General features: G+C 37.3%; 1 pseudogene; it reads left to right on the top strand.

Moving 5' to 3' along the window:
• The first annotated feature begins 6,493 nt into the window (after positions 1-6,493).
• Positions 6,494-7,186, top strand: LOC113616699 (ferritin light chain pseudogene; annotated as a pseudogene).
• Positions 7,187-7,775: the final 589 nt, after the last annotated feature.

Genomic DNA, 7,775 nt, shown 5'->3' with positions numbered 1-7,775 from the left:
TGCACTGGAAATCCAAGATATCACCTACTGTTATGAAAACATAAACAATAACAGAAGACTGGGAACTTCAGAAAGAAAAGGGGAACAATGGAATGGGTGAAAACAAATGGGGTAAATATAAGAGACTATCATTAGCCTCATGAGTTTCTTAAATTCTATATGATGGTCAAAGCAAAAATGATGACACCATCTGATGGGGTTCTCAATGTAGAGAAAGGAAATACTACAGAAAATCATACTTTAAAACTGGGGAATATTAAGAGACCTAAATGGAAGTAAAATTTTGAAACTTCACTTGAAGTAATGAAACACTGATTCCAGTAGGCTATGATAAGTTACATATGTATACTGTAATGCCAAAAGCAACCACTAAGAAAACTATACAAACAGTATACACAAATGATTATAAATGAATTAAATTAAAATGGACTTATTAAAAAATGTTTAAGTAACCCACAAGAAGGAAAAATAAGGGAAACACAGGATTGAGAAACTAAGGTAAAAGACAAAACAAAAAATAACATGGTAGACCAAATCTTTGACATGGCAATAATTACATTAACGGTAAATGATCTAAATAACCAAGTCAAAGACAGAGATTGAAAGAGTAGATTAAAAAAATCGCAAGCGTGATCCAACTATATACTGTCTATAAGAAGCTTACTTTAAACATCATGATATAGGTAGTTCAAAGTAAAAGGATGAAAATGATATATCATGTGAACATTAATCAGAAAAAGCAGGAATGGCTATATTACTATCAGATAAAGTAGACTTCAGAGCAAAGGAAATTATTAGGGGCAAAGAGGGTCATTACATAAAGATAACAGGACTAATCCACCTAGATGACCTAGTGATACTAAATGTGTGTGCACCAAACAACAGAACTTCAAAATGCATGAAGCAAACACTGAAAAAGGTAAAAGGAGAAAGTTTTAAATCCACAATTATTATTTGAGACTTCAACACAGCAATTTATACAACTACCAGAGAGAAAAATCAGCAAGGATATGGAAGAACTGAAAACATCATCAATCAACAGGATATAACTGACATTTAAAGAACACACTCAGTAAGAGCAGAATACATATTCAAGTGTCCATGGAACATTCACTCATATACCATATACTGGGCGATAAAAAAACATTAGCAGATTTAAAAGAATTAAAATCATAGAGAGTATGTTCTCTAGCCATAATGGAATCAGACTAGAAATCAATAAGAGAAAGACAACAGGAAAATCTTCCATCACATGAAAACTAAACATCACACTTCCAAATAACTCATGGGTAAAAAAGACAGCATCAAGGAAAAAATTTTTAAATGCATAGAATAAAAGAAAATGGAGATATAACAGATCAAAGTTTGCGGAATGAAGTGAAAGCAATGCTGAAAGGGAAGTTTATAGCACTAAATTGGGAAAGAAAATATTTCAAAGCAATAATCTAATTTTCTATATTAAAATAGTAAAAAAGGAAGAGGAAAAAACACTAAACAAGCAGAAAGAAGGAAATAATAAAGATGAAACAGAAATCCATGAAACTGAAAACAGGAAAATAGGGGGGAAAATCAATGAAACAAAAGGCCGGTTCTTTGAAATAAGCAATCTAACCAATAAAGATCTAGAAAGACTGATAAAGATTAAACAGAGAGATGGCACAAATCACAGATATCAGAAATGCAACCAGGGATACCATGACATATCCTGCAGGTTAATGAGGGACAAGTTACTATGAACAAGTCTACACTATAAATTCAAAAATGTAGATGAAATGGGCCAATGTTTCTACACCCAAAACTACCAAAACTCAGCCAAGATGAAATAGATAATCTCAATTTTCCTGTAACCATTAGAAACACTGGTTTTTCATTTAAAAACTCCCAAAAGAAATATTCAGGCTTAGATGTTTCACTTTTACCCAAGACTTAAAGAATTAACACCAATTTTACATGATTTGATAAGAAACAGAAGTAGAGGGAACAGTTTCTAATTAATTTTATGAAGCCAGTATTACCTTGATACCAAAACCAGACAGTATAGAAAGAAGAAACCTACAGACCAATATTTTTTATGAAATTGGCTGAAAAACCCTCAGCCAAATATTAGCAAATTAAATCCAGAAATATATGAAAAGAATAATATACCATGACCAAGTGGGATTTATTCCAGTTATGCAAAGTTGGTTAAATATTTGAAAATCAAACAGTGTAATCCACCATATCCAATAGATTAAGGGGGAAAAGTCATGTGATCCTATCCATTAATGCAGAGAAAGCATCTGACAAAATCCAATCCCATTCATGATTTTAAAAAAAGAAGAAAAAAAACTCCAAGCAAACTAGGAATAGAAAAGGAGCATACTGAAACTCATAAAGATGATCTACAAACAACCTATACCGACATGATATTTAACTGTGAAAGACTGGATGCTTTCTCTGTAAGATCAGAAACAAGGCACCGATATCTGCTCTCACCACTTTTATTAAATATATCACTGGAGGTTCTAGTAAGAAAATAAAGCAAAAATAAATAAATACATAAATTTAAAAGTTAAATTTTTTAAAAGTTTATTTAAAAGATAAAAGGACTATTCCTACTACGTTGCATAGGAAGGAACATATCCTACTGAATGTTGAATAGCAATATATCCTATTATACTGAATAAGGAAAAGTAAAACTGTCTGTATCTGAAGATGAGATGATAATCTAAATGGAGAAAATACCAAGGAATCCACAAAAAGCTTGAGAAATAATATTAGTTTGTAAATGATTTAGAGTACAAGATCACCACAATTTTATCAAATTATATATTAATAACAAATGTGTAGAAGCTTAAATAAAACTATGTGATGCCATTTACAACTGACCTAAATAAATACTTAAATATAAGCCCAATAAGACATTTATAGGACCTCTATACTGAAAATTACAAAATGCTGATGAAGAAAAAATTTTAAGTCCCAAACAAATAGGGAGACATACCTTGTTCATGGATTAGAAAACACAACATGATAAAGATGTCAATTCTCCCCAAGTTAAGAGGCTTAACACAATTACTCTTAAAATGCCCTCAAGGTTTTTGTGGATATAGACAAGCTTATTCTAAGATTTATATGGTAAGAAGAGGCTGAAGAATAGCTAAAACAACTTGTAAAGGAAGATGAAAATGGGAGGAATTAATCTACCCAATTTCAAGATTTTGCAGTAATGATGGAGGGTAGATACATAGATCAATGGAATGGAATAGAGAACCCAGAAATAGACTGACATAAATCCATATAACTTGTTTTTGACAGCAGTGCAAAAGCTATCAAGGAAGAATAGACTTTTCAAAAAATGGTACTGAAACAGTTGGACATCCCTTGACAAAAACAAACAAAAAATGAACCTTAACCTCCACACCTTACATAAAAATTAAATCAAAGTGGATCATAATCTTAAATGTAAAAGCAGGGCATTTTTTAGAAAAAAAATAGGAGAAAATGTTTGGCATCTAGAACTAGGGGAATAATTCTTAGACTTGACACCAAAAGTATGATCAATAAAGGCAAAAACTGATAAATTGGATCTCATCAAAATGAGTTAAAAATGCTTCATAGAAGATCCTTTTAAGTGGATGAAAACTCAAATTACACAGTAGGAAAACATATTTGAAAATCCCATATGAGACAAATGACTTGTATCTATAATATACAAAGAACTCTCCAAACAACTTAAAAAAATCCAACTAGAAAATAGGCAGAAGACAGGAACAGACATTTCATGGAAGAGAATATACACACGGCAAAGGAGCACATGAAAAGATGCTCAGCATCATTAGCCATTAGGGAAATGTAAATTAAGACCATAATGAGATGTCAGAGAGTAACTAAAATTAAAGTATAGTGACAACATCAAATGCTGGCGAGTACATAGAAAAATTATATCACATCACTGGTGGGAAAATAAAATGGTTTAGCCACTCTGATCAACAGCTTGACAGTCTCTTTTAATCCTAAAAGTAGATTCACCCTACAACGCAGTAATTGTACTCTTGAGCATTTATCCAAAAGAAACAAAAACTTAATTAAGTTCCCACAGAAACTTACACATAAATGTTCATAGCAGTTTTATTTATAATAGCCCAAAACTGGCAACTACCCAAATGTCTTGCAGTGGATGAATGTTGAAACAAATTGTGATAAAATCTTATGATAGAATACTACCGAGCAACAGAAAGGAACAAATTATTAATATACGCAAAAATTGAAATGAACTTCAAGGGAATGATGCCGAGGGAAAAATTCTGAAAAGCCGATCTCCGAAGATTAAGTAATTCATGATTATGTATACATATTATTCTTAAAATAACAAAACCGTGGAGATGGAGAACAGATTAGAAGTTGCCAAGGGTTAGAGATGGGGGTAGAAGGTACAGCGGGGGAACTCTGTGAGGTCTTTGTGGTTCCAGTACAAATAATACAGCAATCTTGGTTTTAATCCCTAAAGATTTCTAAAAGCAATTCCTAATAAGAGGTGTCCAGATATTTAGCAATGGCAGATTAGAGGTATAGCTCCCCAACATAACAACTTCAAAAGAGAACATACTAATTCAATGCATATGTTAATTTCAAAAAAAGGCCAGTCACAATACTTAAATGGTATATATCTTAACTATATTATTCTAAGTATCCAGCTATACCAGATGGACTAGCAAGATTTTCTGTACATTCAACCTTATTTAAGACAGTAAATCTTATAATAAGACAGTTAGAAAAAGAAAAAAAAAAAAAACAAACCTCAACTACAGTTGGATATTCTCATAGGAAGATGAGGTGAAAATATGCAGCAGCGGTTCAAAAGCTTAAGCAGTGGCACCTAAATTTGGTTGTGCATTAGAATCATCTGAAGCACTTTTTAAAAACCCTCACACTGACGGTTGGTCATCGTAGACCAATAAAATCATTTTAAATCTCCTCAGACGATGCCAATGTCTAGCCAGAACTGAGAACCAGCGGACTAAGCAGAAGGGGATGTTTCTACAAAGATCTCTTAACAATAAGTCCTTTCACCCAATCAGATTTACCTCCCCGCAAAGGGCTAAAGAACGCTAGTGTTGTCCATACTTGCTTAGCTTTAATTAGCACTTGTGACTTGCCCAAAACCTAGATCATGTTTCCCCTAAATTTCATGTTATTCCCTACGTTTTTCAAACCCAGGGCTAAGGGGTTTGCCAGGATGAGATTTTAAGTGCTCACACAGGGGAAGTCCCTGGCAAACCAGGACAGCGGTCCCTCTACATTGAAATGTAAAGCATCCTAAATAACCCTGCCACTGCTCCCAGATCCTAGTCTGTGCCAACCAGTGGAGAAAAGGCATTCTCCATTACTACCACGGCAAATGCTGCTGTACTTGCCTTGGCTGGTCCCTATCTTTTCCAGGCACCACTCCCCTTCACCTGCTGGTGGACGCTTTGGCCAGCTGACAATGCAGATATTTTCAAACTTTGAGGTGAATAAAAATCATCTGGAGGGCCTGTTATAACAGAGATCACTGAGCCCCACCAGAGTTGCTGATTGCATAGGGCTGGGACAGGGCCCTAAAACTTGAATATCTGACACATTATCAGGGGACACTGGTAAAACTGGTCAGGTTGTTACCGAATGCAGGTTCGTGTGTCTGAAGCACAGTGAGGCCAAACAAACCTGAAGGTTGGAGTCTGGAGCAGAGAAAGGTTTAATGCAGGATCGAGCAAGGAGAGGGGTGGCCCGAGTTCCAAAACACCCTGAAATCTCCAAAGGATTTCAGCAAAGCATGTTTAAAGGCCAGGTGAGGGAGGGACGTCCCAGGGAATGTGATCAGCTCGTGCACAATCCTCTGATTGGTTGATGTGGAGGCCACAGGGCAGGTAACATTATCCATCCTTAGGTGCCAGAAGGTCTGGGGGCTACGTGCTCATGATCATCAAGGAGTTAATTTCTTCCATTGGGTGGTGGTTTTTAGCATCTGAAAACTCAAGAAATATGCCTGAGATACTATTATCTGAGTACTTCAGAGAGGAACTACAGCAGAGGATATGGGGGATGGGTCTGTCCTAGGAAGGCTCCATAGGGTACTGCTTGGTTACAAGGTGACCATACTTTGAGAACCACTGCTCTAGTGGCTTGGAATGTTCAGAAAGTAATGGAAGAATCCCTTCCCAGGTCTAGATTCTAGTATCGCCAGCTATTTTGGTGGGGGGAAGGGTAAGTTTTGTCCTTGCTTGGACTTCTGGTTCATTTATATCAAAGCCTATTTGAGGCAGTGCGCTCGGCAGTCCTGCAGTTCTGTCTTTTGCTTCAACAGTGTTTGGAATGAACAGACCCAGGGACGCTCCTTGCTCCAGCCCCCGACCACCCTCCAACCTTTCTTCCTGTCGCAACCTTTGGAATCAGCCACTCAGCTATCCTCAGCCTCCAGGACAGGCCAACACCGTTTTTTGAGCTTAGCTCCTTATCACTGATCAACCACGAGTTCCCAGGTGCGTCAGAATTATTCCATTGAGGTGGAGGCCGCCGTCCACCGCCTGTTCAACATGCATCTGGGGACACTTACCTCTCTCTGAGCTTCTATTTCGACAGCAACGATGGGACTCTGGACAGTGTGGGCCACATTTTTCGCCAACTGGCTGAGGACAAGTGTGAGGGCGCCCAGCGTCTCTTGAAAATGCAAAACCAGTGCTGTGGCCGCGTCCTCTTCCAGGATGCGCGGAAGCCGTCTCAAGATGAGTGGGGTAAAACCCAGGACGCTGTGGAAGCCGCCATTCTTAGGGAGAAGAGCCTGCACCAGGCACTATCAGATCTGCGCGCCCTGGGTTCCGCCCGCGCAGACTCCCACCTCTGTGACTTCCTGGAGAGCCGCTTCCTGGAGGAGCAGGTGAAACTCATCAAGAAGATGGGCGACCACCTGACCAACCTCCGCAGGCTGGCTGGTCCGCAGGCTGTGCTGGGCGAGTATCTCTTTGAAAGGCTCACCCTCGAGCACAAACAGGAGTCTGTGAAGTCCAGCGGCCTCTGAGGAGCCCCTCTGGCATCAGAGCTTCTGCCTGAAGCCCTGCTCTGCAGCTACTAGGCAGCTTTGTAACCGCCCTGGAGCCCTCTCCCAAGCCTTGGACCAAATGGAAACAATAACGCTTTTTGCAGAAGGAAAAAAAAAAAGCCTATTTGAAACACGAACAGAATACAGAGGAGAAAAAGAAATATATATATATACATATATATATATGTATATATATATATTCATGTTTTTTTTCCTTTTTTTAAAAATTTATTTTACTGAAGTATAGTTGATATACAATGTTGTGTTAGTTTATGCTGTACAACAAAGTGATTCAGTTATACGTATATATAATTTTTCATATTCTTTTCCATTATGGTTAATTACAGGACATTGACTATAGTTCCCTGTACTATACAGTAGGACCTTGTTGTTTATCCATCATGTATATAATAGGTTACCTCTGCTAATCCCAAACTCCCAATCCATCACTCCCCCACCTCCCCCTTCCCCTCGGGAACCACAAGTTTGTGTGCTATGTCTGTGAGTCTGTTTCTGTTTCATGGATAAGTTCATTTGTATCATATTCTAGATTCCACATATAAGTGATATCATATGGTATTTGTCTTTCTCCTTCTCACTTACTTCATTTAGTATAATAGTCTCTAGGTCCAGCCATGTTGCTGCAAATGGCATTATTTCATTCTTTTTTATAGCTGAGTAGTATTCCATTTTATATATATCACATCTTCTTTATCCA

This window comes from Aethalodelphis obliquidens, unplaced genomic scaffold, assembly GCF_003676395.1.
Source record: "Aethalodelphis obliquidens isolate GAN/ISIS:26980383/991018 unplaced genomic scaffold, ASM367639v1 scaffold364, whole genome shotgun sequence".
Taxonomy (NCBI): domain Eukaryota; kingdom Metazoa; phylum Chordata; class Mammalia; order Artiodactyla; family Delphinidae; genus Aethalodelphis; species Aethalodelphis obliquidens.
The sequence above is the reverse complement of the archived record's forward strand: the minus strand, read 5'-3'. Positions and strand labels throughout refer to the sequence as shown.